Below are 18,440 nucleotides of genomic sequence, written 5' to 3' on the forward strand. Positions count from 1 at the left end.
ATATATATAATATGTCATGAATGTTAAATGCACAAACAAACATATGTGAGTAATAATCAATCAAACCACAAACAAACCATATACATGCTAGTATGCCATTTCACCGTTGCCTTGCGAAATGAGCATTGGCTACAATGACTGACTGAGATTGTCGGTTTACCATCGCCATGCGAACGGGCTTTGGTTACTACGACGGCATATGATCATACTGATTTGCTAGACTTCAAATGGACCTCTCCGAGACTTGATAGAATATAAACACACTTAAACAAATAGCAATTAGCATTTAATTGAATTACGCACAATAATTATGTTTGCGAGTTTGTGTATATATATGATATAAAATATTAATAGGTACGCATATGTCCCCAAAACGTTTAAAAACAGAAAAATAGATGGGATGATCAAACTCAGCTTATTGCGTAAGCGAGTGAACAAGAATATGAATAAACGATAAAATAATAAACAAGTCGTCCTTTAACACGTCGAACAAAATGAGTCAAATAAACCTGAAACGCTGAGATATATAAATATGAGTAAAAACGAACTCGTTTCCGCTAGAATCATTCCAAACGTACGTCTAGAACTCCGGTTATGTTAAAGTAAACGTTTAAGCGAGTCGGTACTGACCAGAATCCGAACAGCGATTCAGAAGTTGGGTTTTGGCTAGTAGCCTTCAAATTTCGTTACGAGAATAAAAGTCTTCTGGACCGAACTTCAGTTCCGACCAGAAGCATGAGAAATCGATTAGTCAAACTTGTTGACTTTTATGCCTTTGAACAGGTTTTAAACGATTTGACTAGTCAACACCCTTCAATCACAGAAATTGATTGAAGGTTATTGATTAGGAATTATATATGAATAACTTTACAGAAGACAACTTACCCGGATAATGCTTAAATCGATGAGAAACAGAAGTCAAAGGTTGAGAATGCTAGAAAGTCAAACACAAAAGCTTGTTTATTCGAATATTATGACAAAATCGAAGAAGATGATGAAGAACAGAAGTAGGTGACGGCTGGGATTAATTATTTAGGCTTTAGAGAAGCTTATGGCACGTATAATATGTGTTGTTTATATAATATATGCAAATACGAACCAAATATAGCTAGTTTACTCGTTTAAGAAACCGAATCAAGGTTTAAAGATCAAATCAACTAAAAGTGCAACCAATATTCATTCTTGAGGAAGGGGTAATGTATTTGGTCAAGTATTTAGTCTAAGTGATATTTCTTGGGGCTTAAAACACTCGATATAATACAAAAATAAACGATTTTATACCAAAACGAACTAGGAAGTAAAATAAACAATCTGTACAAAGACCTCATGGCGGCGAGCGGCCACAATGGTGGCTTGACACCGTGCGGCGCCCCGGCTCCATGGAGGACAAATTTTTATTTTTGTCACGTTTAGTCCCTGAACTTCCTAAAATGCTTAGTTCTTGAATATTATAAAGTTAAATCAAAGAATAAGGATACATTTGGTTGGAGGTAATGGAATGAAGGAGGAATGAAATGGGAGAAGGAATGAAATGGACAAGGGAATCAAATGGATCATTACCATTCCATTGTCTTGTTTGGTTAACATATTGGAATAAAATCAATTATTAATTTTTATTGTTTAGTATCCAAAAAAATTGTAGAAATGAAATAGAAATAATAAAAACACTCCTATTTAAAAATACTTTTTAACACACAAAAAAAAAACCCTACAATGGGGATGGTGGTAGCTCCGGCGACAAAAATGGTGGTGGCGGTGGCGATGGTGGCGGGGGCGGTGGTGGTGTCGGCGGAGTTGGTGGTGGTGCCAATGGTGGTGGTGGTGGTGGTTGTTAGGTGGTAGTGTTGTTGAGAAAGTATGGTGAAGGAGGAATGAATGAAAAACAAGAAGATGGGTAGGAAGGAATGGTTTTGATGGAACGGGATTCCATGTGTAATGGATGATTCCATTCCATTGAGCAACCAAACATCACTTTTTTCATTCCTACGTAATGAATCATTCCATTCCTATTGTCATTTTTGCATACCAAGCGCTACATAAACAACTTAGAAAGTATAAAGGGTATAAAATGAAAAATGCAAATCTTTAATACTTATAAATGCTTCATATTATTATTGATAAGATCCGAATATTGTTCGTAGCTGAATACAAATAGGAATACAGAAAACCCAAAATGTTACAAATAAGATTTTTCACAATATTTGAAGAAGATCCATCCAAATCTTTTTAATCTTTATAACGGGTCAGCTTACGGGTCTCTCTTTTATATTGAGGCCTTTGTGGTATTTGAATCGTATCAACTCCCGAACCCTTGAAAACGTCTTTATCCTCAAGGATGGAATGACGTCTCCATGGCGGTTGCTGATGTGCTAAAAGTAGTTATATAATTTATTAAGTAAAATATGCTAATTTAGACACTAAATAATAATTTTAAACTCTTAAACTTAACTAAAACTACTAACAGACAAGTGTACCGGTCGACTCTAGTACAGTTTAGTAAGATCTGATATTAAACCCATAGACTCTTTAAATTACGTTAACTAGCTAATTTTAAACTTAGCTACACACACGACTATTTATTTATTATTAAAAAAGGGGATTTACTAGAAAATAAGATTAAACTAATATTAAAACTAATTAATAAAACTCTAGAAGACTCGACTTAGAACTTGGATTTAATTCATATAATGACAAACAACCACCTAGGCTAGAATCCCTAATGCATCAATTATCGAATGGTTGGAAAATGCTAAGTTATGGAACCGGGATCTTAAATTATTCAGTTATGGGGAATTTGAACAGGACCCTCGATCCTTCTTAGGGAGACACCTATGGAACCTTAATGAGCTATTAGAATTACCGGTTTAATTAGACTCACTCACAATCGGCTAATTTATTTTATAACAAGTACCTCCATAAGAAATCCTACCTTACATCGCGGAAATCAAAGGTAATTTAAAGTATTCAATCGTCTAGATAGACAGGGTAAATAAACCATATATAGACGGACTCCTTATAAAGAACTAAATCTAGCAATTTATCAACCAAGACCTATCATATGATCTATCACCTTACAGCTATTTAGATTTGCAGCACACTTAGGTCTACTTAATTTATTAATATTTTTCCTATGGTTTTATTGAAAATCAACCACAAACTAGCCAAAAACACATAGTACATGACCTAATAGAATCCTAGAGTAAAGTGCCAAAATCGTCCCTTACGTTTGGTCAATAATGCGACTTTAGTCCAAAAAGTTCATTTTGTGCATCTGGACCATCGAGGATTCCCATTTCTTGTCAATTGCGTCCAAATTGATAACTCCATCTATTTTTGTAGTTAACTCAGGGGTATATTTGTCATTTTAAATTCTTTATTTTCTTTTTATTATGTACATAAATAATAGTAATAATATAATCCCCTTCCCCATCTTTTTCATCGACTTTAACCACACATAAACCGCCGGCGATGGCCTAAGATCACCGAATCAATACTGTCTCTTACCGGCGAAATCTCTAGGCTACTTTAAATCCGTTTCAAAGAGACGGAATTCACTAATTTCCAATCCCCAAATCATCAAACCATACCTCCGTCAAAACACCAACCACCACAAAATCACTAAATTGATACTCTTTTCTAATACCATATTGGCTTTGCCATATCTGGTCTTACTACACCACCATCAACCCATGTTTTTCCGACCACTGCACTACTATCACAGATTTGGTATCGACATCTCCATCTTTGGGTTTTGAGAAAGATCTACAGTTTTGGTGGTGGTTTCAAGTGGCATCGGTTGTTGGAGTTGAAGGAGGTGGCGGATTCGCCGGTGTTGGGTTGTTAACGACGGTGACTGTCTTTTTGTTGCTCCCATATGATGGCGGTGGCGGGGTGCGGTCTGGTGATGGAGGTTTGATGATGGGTGGGGGTTGGGGTGGGTGGGGGTTGGGTTTAATAATAATAAATAAATGAGATGTCCATATTGCCCCTCAATTAACGATGAAAACTAACGGAGTTAGTGATTTAGATGTAATTGGCAAAAAGTGGTGAACCTCGATGGTCCAGTTCAAAAAAGCAAACTTTTTGGAAAAATTCGCATATCTGACCAAACCTCAGGGATGATTTTGACACTTTACTCTAGAATCCTGTCATATAAAACAATCAACAAGGAAACTGTGAAACAATAAAACTCGTCAAACAATCCTAAGAACACATATGCATCGAATGAATAACAATAAACCTCTCACTTCATCATAAATCCATAAATGCAAACAAATTCCAAACCATAATCAAATATAAACACAAGTTCGTCATAAAGCCTAACAGTCTAATACGTTTATCCGACTCGTTTGAGGTTCGGGAAATTTTAAACATTTAAAAATATCACGTTTATCAAGGAATTATTATACAATTTATATTTATTTATTATCTTTATTTAACATATATTAAACTTTGGAAAATGAACGTTTTTAACCCAAGACTAAACTCTTATCCTCATTTGTTCCCACCTCAAAACTTCAAGGACTAAAAATGCAATTTCTATATAATCTTTATGACCCCATTTACCAAAAACCCGTAATCCATGACCCGTATACCCAATCCGCAACCCGTTTAACTTGCTTGAGCCACAATTTACGTCGTAATCTTGGAATTGAATCATGCTTGTGATTATCTTAAATATCTTCGGCCTAAATGACTCTTTTAATTAGGAAAACGAGATCAGATATAATACGAATTGATTTATTAAACGAACCTCCTTACCCTAAAATCTATTTTAGAACCTAGAGTCGTTCATAATTCAATTCCTCGTGCCTGAACCTCCCTAATACCAGCGTGATCTGAAGCCCCATGGTTGATTGGTTTAATTTTGTCTGCTAATACCCTGTTCTTAGCTGTCTATCGCCGGCCCTGTTGCTTCGTAATTAACCTGAGTTTAGTCAATGATACAGGTAATAATTTATATGTCCGAGTTCGTCTTGTTAAGCTTTATAATAGCCCTAACATTAATTAAGTAAACGGTTTATGGATTTATCGATTTCAGGATTCAGGGTTTATGTACAAAATTGGTTTAATCAGTTCTGTATATATAAACGCGTTTACAGATCATAAATAGCTGGCACACCAGCTCACATGGCTGGTGTGTGTGTGCTAACCACCTGGAGTCGCTGAGGTCGCGGGTTCGAGTCCGGCCAGCCCCCTTTTTGGATTATTTTAGTTTTGATTGTTTTAAATGGTTTTTAATAATATATAATATATTATAATTAATATTAAATATCAAATAAACAATATTTTATCTATAAACCAACATCGTAGCGATTAAACGTATTGTGTCGACTAGTTTCGTTACAAGTTTTCGTGTGTGTGTGTGTATATATATATATATTATTACTAATAGACCATCATTATTTTATTAAAACTCGACACTAATGTTAAGGCTTCTAGTTGTTAAAATGTTTTTTTATAAATTTGCTTATATTTATTATATATATATGTGTGTATATATATATATATAAATAAATAAATATATATATACATGTATTATTTATTTTAAAATCATAATAAACGTATTAACGTATTTAAAAGTGTTAATTATATTTTCTAAAATATAAATTTTATGTTAATTATATATTTAAATGTTTATCAGTATATATTTAAACTAATTGTTTGTAGATTCGATTATATAATAAACAATGACTTTTATAATTAAGTAATAACTAATAGTGGGGAGATTTCAAATAAGAACCCCTTTGAGTTTTAAGAACTCAGTGTAACGATGTTTTTTATGAATTTTTTTTTACACATGCGTAATATATGTAGGTTACATACACGTAAAAAAATTACATAATTTTTTACGCACCGAGTAGACTTTTTACATATGTGTAACGGACGTAAAAGTTAGTGTAACCACTTACATCTTTATTCTCTCTCCTACTTTGACTTTTTTGACAGATTTAATCTCAACCACATATTTCAATCCATTTAATTAAATGTGTGGCTTAGAATTGGGTTTTTAAGTTCTTACAACTCAACATGGTTTTCAAAAAATCCCTCCCCAACCAATAGTAATGCTTTTACAGTAACAATAATTCGTGGTGATCAATCGTTCAATCCATAATGTACCCAACCATAAATATAACTCAAATCACATACAAATCTTAAATTCTTTATGCATATTATATCATTATAATTCACTCGTAATATCATTTAATTAGGAATGGTAATTCTCGAAGAGCGGGATTATCGTTATTGTCGAAATCATTCCCGTTTGGCTTATTCAATTAGGTATTTTTATCATTCCCCTATTTTACTAGATTTTCATAAACACTTTGGGGACATATGCGTATAAAATACTATACATACGTATCAAAAATAGCAAACGTGTAATTGTGTGTAATTAATCAAATCTACTTATTATGTGCTTATGTGTTATTGTATTCATTCGTTTGACATATCCCCTTGGAGAGGGTTCACATTCTATAGACCACCGCCTGATTCGCTTGGCAACGGTCTTATTCATATTTGCTCATAGTTGATTTACCGGCACCCGATTTTGCTTGGTAATGGTTTAATCGACAACTTACTTGCTTATGGTTTGATTTCATTGACGCATTTATTACGTTTTGCTTATTTATTATATTATCCTTGTTTTGTTGCAAAACTGGTGGTAAACTCACTCAACATATGTTGTTGACCAAAAATCTATTTTCTACGCATATGCAGGTTGCCTGAGTTGAAGGATGGACACTTAGAAAGACCATAGGGTTATATTGAAGACAAACTTGAATTTAATTGATTTATTTGAATTGTATTGTTGAATTTGAATATTGTGCATTATTTGAATTAAATAATTAATTAGATGTTGTCATTTATACTTATGATAGTATCTTCGAGCTGTGAGCAACCGGATCACGCCCCGACATTTCCGCCTTAGGTTGGGGTGTGACACTTTACTCTAGAATCCTATCATATGAAACAATCAACAAAGAAACTGTGAAACAATAAAACTCGTCAAACAATCCTAAGCACACATATGCATCGGATGAATAACAATAAACCTCTCACTTAATCATAAATCCATAAATGCAAAAAAATTCCAAACCATAATCAAATACAGAGACAAGTTCGTCATAAAGCCTAACAGTCTAATACGTTTAGCCTGGCATAACTAAATTAAACCAAGTAATAAAAACTGAAATCATGATGAAAAACAATAGAGAACGATAGATTAAAGGCATAAAACCCGTAGTCTTCGATCCCGCTTCAATAGTACGTCATCGTGTGATTCCAGGCCTTCAAAATCTTCAAAAACTCCAATTTTAAGCTCCAAATTTCGTATCTTGCGGTTGGCATTCATCTTTTCTCTTAGGGTTAAGGTTAATGATGTTTATATAGGTATTTTGGCCTCCAAACCCTTCAAACAATAGAAACTTTCAAGAATTTTAGCCTCCCCACGTCGCATGGAGAGGAAATAGGACTTGGACATGTGACGCGCCATGCTCAAAACACTAAGCAACCCTTTTCTATAGCGTGGCATTGCGTTTCCAGCCTAAGGGAGCAGGTAGCGTGGCGTGGCTTGCTCCATTTTGTCATGTTCGCGTGCCGATTCAATCTTGGTTCATTCTGGTTCTCAATTTTAGCTCGTTTCTTGCTCTTTTTAATCTCTTTTAAATACTGAGACCTACAAAACACAACTAAGTTAGTAATATGCAAATCTAATCGAAAACAAATGAAAAGTAATTAATTACGATACAAACTATACAGGGGAAAACATGTGTGCTTAGCTGTATATCAGTTGCCACTCGAGTCATACATCGGCATTCAGGGCGGACTCAACGTTGCACCACGGTGGCCACTATTCGAGTCTTCTGGTTTTATTTGGGCCAATGTCAACGAACTACCACAAGGGGCGCAACACGAGTCGCCTTGTTGCAACTTTTAACGGTGGGGGCACCAAAAAGCTAATTGTATTGTTGTAAATTTGATTGGCATCTTTATTAACCATCAAATTACCATTTTGTTGCTTACATTTACCAGTTGCATACCCACCTAAGGTTACATCCCCCAATCCTTGAGTAACTTTCTGTTGCATATCCACAACATTAAGTGAAGACGGTGTCTCACCATGACCAATGTAGTACCTTGAACATAATATGGATCCAATTGCAAATCCTAATAAAAAAAGGGAGATATTGAATACCTCATCAACAATGGTTTCATGATCATACTTGGTAATTGCATTGACGAAACTAGCGTGGAATTGAGTAAGCATTGCTATAGTGAAATCATCCCAGGTGAGGAAGTCTGAATTCTGATGCCAACCATTGAACCACCAGAATGGTTCGTCATCGAAGGATTCAATGACATAGGGAAACCGCCCGTCGCCATAGATCGTGCAAAAGAGAAAATATAGTTTAATTTGAGAGATTCATAGGGTGGGATTGGATATAGTAAACAGAGATAATCATAAATGCTCTCACAAGAGTTCTTCCAAAGCCATCTAGGCTAAGGCTCAATGATAGCATCAATTAATATGGTTTATTCAAGAAAACCGCAAATCTCCCAAGAACACAAGATAAAGAAGAAAGAAAACCAAATAATTATTCTCTAATTATTATTAAAAAGTTCAACGGTATTTAATGAAAACAAGAAAAGTAAGAAACCATAATCAAACTAGGAAAAAAATTCATAATTAAAATAAAATAACTTGCAAATTAAGAAATAAATTGTTGATAATATTTGAAGATACATCCAAATCTTTTTCATCTTCATAACATGTCGGCTTACGGGTCTCTCTTTTAGTTCGGGCCCTTTGTGGTATTTGGATTGTATCACATTAAGTGATTACCAACAAAAACATTCGTACAGTTTTACTTACAAGTTGATTCGTGGATTTTATGAAAGTATGATATATGGGCCAAGGTTTCATTGATGGGTAAAGAGGCTGACGGTAATTATGACAAAAGAAGGACGTCGAAAGCTTGCAACTACTACCCGAGTCCGAGTACTATGCTGGACCTCAACAAAGACGCCACACCTACAAGGCCATTTCGGGAAGAAGAGGCCATCTGCGTCAACGTCACACAAAATGGATATGCCGAGACACTTAGCGCATACACTTAACGTCAAACAAAATACACGATGCATAGTACAAAAGTCCACACTAAGTGTTGTCACATGTAACAATAATTTTGTGAAATAGATATGAAATGTGTCAAGATTTGAAAACATGCTGCTCTCGATGGCCCTTCACTAGATTTTCAACACAATCATGAGTATGTTTCGCATCATGTCGAATAGTTGTAGAGAGTAATTACTTTTGCAAATTATTGTAAAATTTTAAACCAAACAAATAATTTGAAATTGGGTTTTGCGATTCAAAAAGGGGGTAGCGGCGCAGCTTGTTGCCCGCTTGCCTTCTGTTTCGATGTAATCCAATAAACAATTAATACGGCAATTTTATTTGAAATTTCATCTCCTAAATAGTAGTAACCATGCTTGAAAATAAATAAATAAATATAGCGTGATATAATGCTTTCAGAAAATAACCGTGTACATTAATATTCTATACAATGTTAATAAGAACGAAAAAATATGCATTACATATAAATATGTTTACAGGGCGGATCCAAGTGTTTATATTTAATTTTCGTAGTGTTATAAAGTAATATATACTCGTTTGTAAGTAATGCACAAATAGTGATAGTGTGATACCGATTCACTTTTTTTTTCTATGAGTTTCTGTTATATATAAGAGACTTGAACATAAGACATCCTAGTACCTTAATGAATAAACGGTAAAGAAAATCTTGTGTCATCGATGGTGTATACAAGTAGCAAAGTCTTATAACATCAAGGAATTTTAGAATTTTTTCAAATAAAGGGGTATAAAAAGCAAATGCATGGCTGCTAATACTCTAAGACAAATGGAAAGGTTGCCTGACCATTGGCCAGGGGTTCTTTTGCTTTTTAGTGTGGGTTGTTGTTGAGACAAGCACCCTTTCCAATCATTCTTTATTCTTCATTATCTTTATCAAAATTGTATACCATTTATGCTAAAGTTTGAGAAGGTAACTTCTTAAATTTTCTTTTTTTTCTATTTGGATTTTATAACGTTTCTTATAAAATTATGATAAAATGTAAAAAATAATCAATAGTTTGAAATACTTTGTGTATAAGAAAAAAAAAGTTATAATTTACTCATCATTTAGATAAACAATTTTTTTTAACAATTTAGATATTTCAAACACAAAAGTAATATTTAATCTGATATATAACATTTTTAATGACATGTGATATATAACATTAAAAGTCGATATTTTCGGATACTTAATATATTCTTAACAAAAGTGAATATGAAAGAGCTTTAGCCAAACTTTTTAAACATCACCGATGTAAGACTAGACGATAGGGACCAGGGAACTGACTAGTAGAGGCCTGGTACCGAAAACACCAACCCGTTTATTTCTATGCCAACCTAAAAATTACTTTATCAAATACTTCTTGCCGGCTCTCCTGATGCACAACCACCTTCAAGTACATTGTTAGGGAAGTCTAGGATGTAGAAAGATGGATATGACCACCTTATGGAAGTAAAGGGATGAAATGAGGAATATTGACGTGACGTTGATGTGGAGAAGATAGAGAAGGGAAGTTGGTGAAAAAAAAAATACACACTTCTCTCTTATTTTGGAGAATTTGATTTATATTATATTATGGTTACATACAAGTCATAAATATTTTCTTTAGCTCGTATACGATTCTTCTTTAGATTCTTGATTATTTTCGATTATATATAATCTACATTGAAAAATTTTAAGAAATCCAATCTACCTATTTTAATAAAGTAAAATAAATGTGAACACTTGTCATGGTTAATTCTTACAATTTTTTCCCTCCAAAACTAATTTACCTTAATATATGTAATAAATCAATAATTATTCACTTTCCTTTTACACTATATTTATATAATATCTATATATTTTTATAAATATAAATATTAACATATTGTTTTACTACATATTTCAAAATACTTGATGAATTTCAAAAATTAACAACAAATCATGTTTCTCAAATGAAAATTGTTTCGGGTTTTTTTATGGAACTTAAATATGATATTATGGGTCAAAAGTTGGTAAATAGATTATTTGGTACAAATTAACTACATTTAGGTCAAAATTTGTTACGGGTCAAAAATGAAAATTTTGAGTATTTTTAAAAGTTTGAGAATAAAAAATAGATTTATTATCAAATTTGTTATGGGTTTAAAGTGTTAACTTTAAAATGTTAAAAGTATGAAACTTAGAATTTTAAACATGATTCAAGTTTCAAATTTATTTTTAAAGTGGGCATTTTTAAAATAATCAAAAGGTTAGGGATTTGACCAACTGACTATTTTTTCCTCAACTATTAAAATGTAAGAAAAGACTACGAACACTTTCGACTTACCACCCCCATGCCTATTAATGCTTCTAACTTTTATTAATTTTGAAATATTTATGTTAACATTAATTTTTCCTTCAATGATGATCAGAACGTTATATGGGAAGCATGTCATGGAAAACTATGCTCAAATGAAACAAAATGTTCACAAAATTGGATGGGTTAACATGTTATTTTTTATGTTGTCATTATGATAAAGTCGATAAGCCCTCTGAAACTTATCAAAAAGTTTTTCATGGTGTAGCTCAGAAAAATGTAGCTTTTGAAGAACATCAATTGTTACAATTTAATGTTTTACTTTCCTTTAATGAATGGTAAATTGATAAATATATCAATAAAGGTAACGCTCCTTTTGTATTTAGACTGAGTGATTAGAACTATATCGTATGAGAAGCTTTATTTCTGAAATTGGTTCATAACCAAGTCTTTCAATTATACATATATCGCACCGATAATGATTTTTTCAATAGAAAGAAATATTCTCGGGTATGTTTTTGCACGAGCATTTTTTTATTAAGTTCATTTAAAAAATAATTTTTGATATAAATAAAATTAATTTATGTACACATTGTATAGATACAAGCATAGATGTAATACGTTTTTTTTTCATATACGCTATGTAATTATTTGTTGTACTTATAATTTATCATTTGAATTATCCTGTGTGTGACACGGGCCCTAAAACTAGTATGTATATATACTAGCTAATCTTAGTTTACCATGAAGCGATGCAACGATTTATGATTCTAGTTCACATCTGAGATTTCTATTTTTGGACGCCTACTTGATAAAGGACTTGTTTGCAAGATAAAGGCAAGATATTAATGGGTTAGATTATAATAGGAAGTATAGTTTTTGTAGAAAAGATAGGAAGTAATCTTGTCCATTGATTTTGAACATGAAGGGTTGAGATTAGTTTAGGGGGGATCAAGTGTGAACATAAGGGGAAGGAAATAAAAGGAATAACACATTTGTTGACTTTCTCTCTTCAAATACAAGGCACATGCCAAATTCCCCATCATTTTTAAACGTCCATAACTTTTTTTTACGACGTTTTTATTGAAAATCAAATTCACCATAATAACAAGTGTCTTTTTATCTTTTATATGAGTACCATATTGTTATATAAAAATTAAAAAAATATTGGAGGGTTTTTTACAAATTGTGTTTTACCAAATTGTGTTTTACAAAATTGTGTGTTTTTTTTTCATAGTGTTTTTTGCATTGTGTCATATAATTGTGTTTTTTTTTGTGTTTTTATCATTGTGTTTTTTTTTTCATTGTGTTTTGTACATTGTGTTTTTCATAGTGTTTTCCATTGTGTTTTTTCGACGACCGTTTTCTGTTGACTTTTTTTCGGTGAAATTTTCGGAGATTTTTCCTACGGAATTTCTCGGGGATTGTTTTCCGGTGACTTTCCGACGACTTTTCCGGTGAAATTTTCCGGCGAAATTTCCATATACTTTTCCGGTGAGGTGGTGGCGGTGGGTGACGGTTGTGGTGGCTGTGGGCTGTGGAGTGGTGGTGGTTGTAGGAGATGAGTGAAGATGTAATTGGGTTTTATGTAAGTGGGTTTAATGTAAGGGGGCACCCCAACGGTCAAAAGAGCCGTTTAAAAAAAAATTAATAATTAACCATTTCTACATAAATTCAAAACATTTTCTCAATTTTACTCAAACAACTTTCATCTTCACACCAAATTTAACCATCTTCACATCAAAAACAAATTAACCATGAATCCTAACCCGAACCCAAACCCAAACCCAAACCTAGGGCTGGCAATTTATACACGAGACACGAATACACGACACGTACCTGCACGACCTTAACAGGTAACGGTAAGGCCTTAACAGGTTTCGTGTACTAAATAGGTAGACACGAATTTACCTGTTAATTTTCGTGTCTAAACAGGTAAAATACATGTTTACCTGTAAGTACATGGTTAAATTTTTATAATTAAATATATATATATATATATATATATATATATATATATATATATATAATTATAAACTATTATTATCCCCAAACCCTAACTCACGTTTCCACTTTCCACATTCAGATTTCAGATATCTACATTCACTCCATCGCCGCCGCCACTTCTCTGGACAAACCCCTCTCCACCCGCCGCCCCTCTCCAATGATTCCCTCGCCTCTGCCGCCCCTCTCTGCCTGCCGGTGATTCCTCCGCTGCCACCACTTCCACACCGGACTTTCTCCTCTCCGCTGTCAGAGTCGCTGCCGCCCGCCGGTGCTTCCTCTTATTTGGTAAGTTATTAATCTTTACCTACCTATTATTCCCTAAACATGTTGTCAAATATGTGTTACTAAACAGCTCTTATCGTGTATTATCGTGTATTACAGGTATTAACAGGTTCGTGTTCGTGTTTAGGATACAGGTACACGAAAAGTTTTCGTGTCATGTACAGGTATACCCATTTCGTGTTCGTGTCTTATCGTGTTCGTGTCTTATCGTGTACGGGTATACACGATATGCCAACCCTACCCAAACCCAAACATAAGCTTGAGCTTAACACCGAACCCAAACCTGAACCCAAACCCGTGGGATTCGAGTTGCATGTGGTGGGCTAGTTTGCTCGCAAATAACGTCGACCTTAGCAACCCATTATATGCAAACCAACAACAACCAATGATTCCTCCACCCATCCCACCGTTTACCCCGATATGTTCTTTCGGTCGCCAATGTCGTATACGTCCTCGCAAGTACCACAAACCCAAATACCCGAAACACAAGTACCCGAAACGCAAGTCCGCCGTCCAAAAAGAAGTCATAAAAAAAAGAACCCATGTGACGTTCAAACAACCGAAAAGGTCGAAAGACAAATGTGGGAAGCGGACGAGGAAATGGCGAGCATTAGCGTGTATCGACTCTTCCGAAGACTCGGTTCAAGGTATACTATAAAAATATAATATGTTTTCCATGTTATATTTTTTTGTTTGCTAATACTAAGCTTTTATATGTATCGAAGGTGATGGCAAACATTCGCCAGAGTTTTGGGTAGAAATACACACAAAGTTCTTTGAGTTAATGGGTCGAGGAGAGTATCGCGGGAATGATTCCGTCTACAACAAATAGAAGTCATTACGCACAAAAATAACCGACTTCACAGCCGTTCACACCGACGTTGTGAACAACAGAAAAAGCGGCATGAGAGATGCCGATGTGTTGGAGGCTTGCTTAAAATAATACAAAGCCCTTTATAAAAAAAAAAGATTTTAGTATGTTGGAAATTTAGAGACAATGCATAAGTTCGCCAAAGTGGCATACGGTCCCGACATCATCACCACCGCGACCGTCCAAATGGTCAAAGACAACGTCTACTTCGGCCAATCAATCGTCGTCTCAGCCCATGTCCAATGGTCGTTGTCAACTTAATCTAAACGAGTTGGATCCGGAATTAATTTTTGACGAACCAGATGAGTTGCCACTGCCGGTAGGAAGAGATAAAGCAAAGGCAGCGGCTAGAGGTGGAGGATCTTCGTCCAGAACCACATCCTCTATGAGTTCCGACGTGAGCTCGCATTTTGAAAACTTGGAGCTGAGCCTAGCCGAGATTGCCAACGCTAAACATAAAAACAGGAGGGCCTCATGAAAATGCACGAAGAAAGAAAGGCGATGCTTGCGGAATACAAAGTGATGCATGAACAGCGACAAAAGGCTCACTTGGAGGGAAAGCAAGAAAAGGAATTCGAGCTCCTCATAAAAGATCTATAGCAGCTAGATCCTGTGACGCGGGCGGTGATGGAAAAAAGAAAAGCAAAGATATTGGCCAAATATGCAAACGAGGACGACGAATATTAGTTATATTTTTATTTTTTTATTTATATGTTTTTTATTTTTATTTGTATGGTTTTTATTATTTTATTATATATTATTGTATTGGTTTTTTTGTTTTATGAAAAAAAAGGAAAAAAAGGTTGGGCTTCGAAGCCCCTCTCACCATATAGGGGCATTATACCATGGGGCATCAATTTCCCCAGTGCTCACGTGGCGCTAACATGGCATTGTGGAGGGGCTTCGAAGCCCCCCACCATAACATACAGCCTTAGTGTTCAAGCTGCCACATAATAGAAAACTTCCAATTAAGTTGATGCTTCGCTATGCGCTATGAGCAAATCAAAAATGTAATTTCAACTTATAAGAGTCTGCAACATGCAGTTGCCCCTTATATAAGGCTAGGTGTTGTGGCTAGTCAACGGCTGGCGCGAGCGGAGTAGAGGTGCACAAAAAACGTGAACCCGGAACCGGACCCGAAAAAAGCACCCGGGTTTTTAATACCCGTACCCAATAATACCCGAAACCCGGTTCTAGTTATACCCGAAACCCGGGTTTTTAGCATACCCGAACCAGGTTTTTGCATACCCGAACTGGATTTATTTAGCATACCCGGATATTAGTGTTTGTGCACATGTGTGTGTGTGGCACTTGACAACGATTGTGTGGCCACCCACAGATCTATAGTCGTTCTCCAATGGATCTTTTTTGAAGCACGTATTTGATATAAATACTTATTTAGAGCAGATTTACCAAACAACAATTTAAACCACATAAAATATATGTTTTTTATATCATTGTTTTTAGTAGTTTGCATATGTTTGAATGAACTTTGAAGTTAGTATGCAAAAAAATGGGGCTAGAATAAAAAACATGAAGCAGGCCCGTTATCAGAAGAACGCTGCAGAAATATGGTTTTTTAATACCTGGAAATAGGGTATTCAAATACCCGAAAAACGGGTTTTTTCAATACCTGAAAATAGGGTATTCAAATACCCTGGTATTGAAGACCCGGTTCAATACCCGACTCAGACCAGAACCCGACCCAGGTATTACTAATACCCGATTTTCCAATACCCAATCATACCTGAACCCAGTTCTATACCCGAACCTGGGTTTTTTTAATACCCAATTTGTGCACCTCTAGAGTGGAGGCCGCGAGCCAGCTGGCCGGCGAACACCACCGCCACTGCTCGCCACGAGCGAATGTCACGAGCTGGCTCGCCTGACCTAAAGAGCTGTTATTGCATGGGGGAGGGGGTGCCATTTGACCGTTTGGGCTTGAATAAAAAAAAATTTTAACTTCCTATATTAACCAAAAAACACACATACTTTTGCATATAAAAAAAATGCAATGGAATTCCTCTTCTTCGTCCGACTCTTCGGGGGAAGATGACCTTATTTTTAAAGCTGAGAGGATAACACTTAATCTGTTGGTTGAACGATTTCAAGGGCGACAAAGGCTAAAAGCCAATCACCTATTCTTCTTGATCGAGTGGGCACTAATGAAACTTTGGTACGTCACTATTTAAGCCCCGATCCCCTTTATGACGAATATCAATTTAGGCGTCTGTTGCGAATGAGTAGAAACTATTTATGCATTTATCAAATGATTTGTCAGATAGGTATACTTTTTTCCAACAAAGAATGGATGCAAGAGTCAGACCCAGTTTCACAACTATGCAAAAATGTACGGGTGTTATTCGTCAACTAACGTACAGAACTTCGTCAGACGCAATGGATGAATACCTAGAAATATCTGAAAAATTTGCGCGAGACTCACTTCATTTCTTTTGTCAAGGTGTATATATGTGTATATATATATATGTTAGAAACAAAAATATAAAACAACCCCCGTATTGTAACATTTCGGTTTTCCCGTTTCATGTTTTGTACCCGACCCGGTTCGTGTCCGGGTGAATTATCAATAAAAGATTTCTTTTAATATTTATTTTATATAACTATCAAAGAATTGCAAAAACAAACCCTAACTAAACTTTAAACGTGTTTTGTACCCAACTCAATAGACCAAGGACCAAACTGCAATTACCATTCAAAATTATAATAATAAAATATTCCTTTCTTCCTTCCTTCTTCACGCCGGCCGTATACCCCCCCCCCCCCCCCATCTTTCTTGAGCCTTAATTCTCGGGTATAATCAAAAAATTGATCTCACCAAATCATTTATTTACTAAAAACGATCTCACCGACACATTAAACATGGAAAACGAATCAAAAATCACGGCTAATTCGCTTGGTTAAACCCACGGCTTAACCGACCTCTAAACTACTATATAAACACAATGATAATTCAATTAAACGTGCACACATATTCCTCTCAATCTCGCGAATCAAAACCCTAATCCAATTGCCAAATACAAAGTAGTCAAGACCCTGTTTGATCTCAAGAGCAGCCGCGGTTCGTTTATTACTCGCTAACCCCTCAATCCGCGACCACCATAGGTAATTGAATCATGTTTATAAAACTTTTTTGATACATTAACAATAACCCCAAATCAATTTAAACAAACAATAACCAAATCAACGGATTGAAAGTCCTAGGGTTTGTAATTGAAAAATGGTTCTGGGTTGGATCTGGTTATATAGTTTTGAAACTGATATCAAACACAAACTGAAGCACCAGCCTGATGGGTGGTGCATTTCTTGTGAAGCCACTGAACCAGCCCAGGGCGCGGGTTCGAACCCCCCTCGACCCGGTTTTTCATTTTTATTTTATTTTGTTTAAATCTTTGTTTTATTTTTAATTATAATCATAATATAATATTAAATAAACTTTGTTTTAACAAAACCGAACCTCGAAAGCATTATTTTTGGCCAAAATTCATATATATATTTTATCTAAATATCTAAATATATATAAATATATATATATGCATAAATAATATGAAACAAAAATGTATTTTTATTTAAATCAATCTAGCTTAAATATTCAAATAATTTTCCCGTAATATATATACCTATATATATAACTAAATAATTGACAATAATGTTTCATTTATACATACCATGTTTATTAATACCTAATATTGGTTATTATTTATTTATAAAATCTAATTACTTAAAAATATGAACATGATATATCACTTACATTAGTTACCAAATAATAATATTAACACTGATAGTTATAATAATAATAATAATAATAATAATAATAATAATAATCTTAAGTATAGTAACAATAAAT

Source organism: Bidens hawaiensis, unplaced genomic scaffold (assembly GCF_021521415.1).
Source record: "Bidens hawaiensis isolate Kalapana, Puna unplaced genomic scaffold, B.hawaiensis_p1.1 tig00004774_1, whole genome shotgun sequence".
Classification (NCBI taxonomy): domain Eukaryota; kingdom Viridiplantae; phylum Streptophyta; class Magnoliopsida; order Asterales; family Asteraceae; genus Bidens; species Bidens hawaiensis.